This window comes from Vollenhovia emeryi, unplaced genomic scaffold (genome assembly GCF_000949405.1).
Source record: "Vollenhovia emeryi isolate VEMERY1.0 unplaced genomic scaffold, V.emery_V1.0 DF939159.1, whole genome shotgun sequence".
Classification (NCBI taxonomy): Eukaryota; Metazoa; Arthropoda; class Insecta; order Hymenoptera; family Formicidae; genus Vollenhovia; species Vollenhovia emeryi.
Window position 1 is genome coordinate 1,091,138 of NW_011967207.1, and position 528 is coordinate 1,091,665.

Genomic DNA, 528 nt, shown 5'->3' on the forward strand with positions numbered 1-528 from the left:
GCTTTAAGTAAGTTGTAAGCCTTAAGCCGTAAGAAATTAACCAATCGCAGGCATTTATTCCCCTCACTCTCACCTGTGATTGGTTAATTTCTTACGGCTTAAGGCTTACAACTTACTTAAAGCAAGATTGTGGACCAGGGGTAAGGCTGGGTCTACATTGGATGTCGTAAGTCGTGTCGGAAGAAATTGACCAATCACAGTTCATTATTCGACTTACGACATCCAATGTAGACCCAGCCTTACTGACTTTACTGGCGTGCGAAAAACGCAGCACCAGTAATTTTCATCGCTACCAACTATACTGTTTTCACTGGCAGTAACTAAATCCATTTTCGAACACATCCTGTTTCGCGCGCCCTTAAGCCCGTATCAGACTACGGATTGGGATTGGGATTAGATTGAAATTTGACCAATCAGAGTAAAAATTACTGAACTTGAGATTAGTAAACTTTACTGTGATTGGTTAAATTTCAATCTAATCCCAATCCGTAGTCTGATACGGGCTTGACGCCCATTTTTACTTTTGCA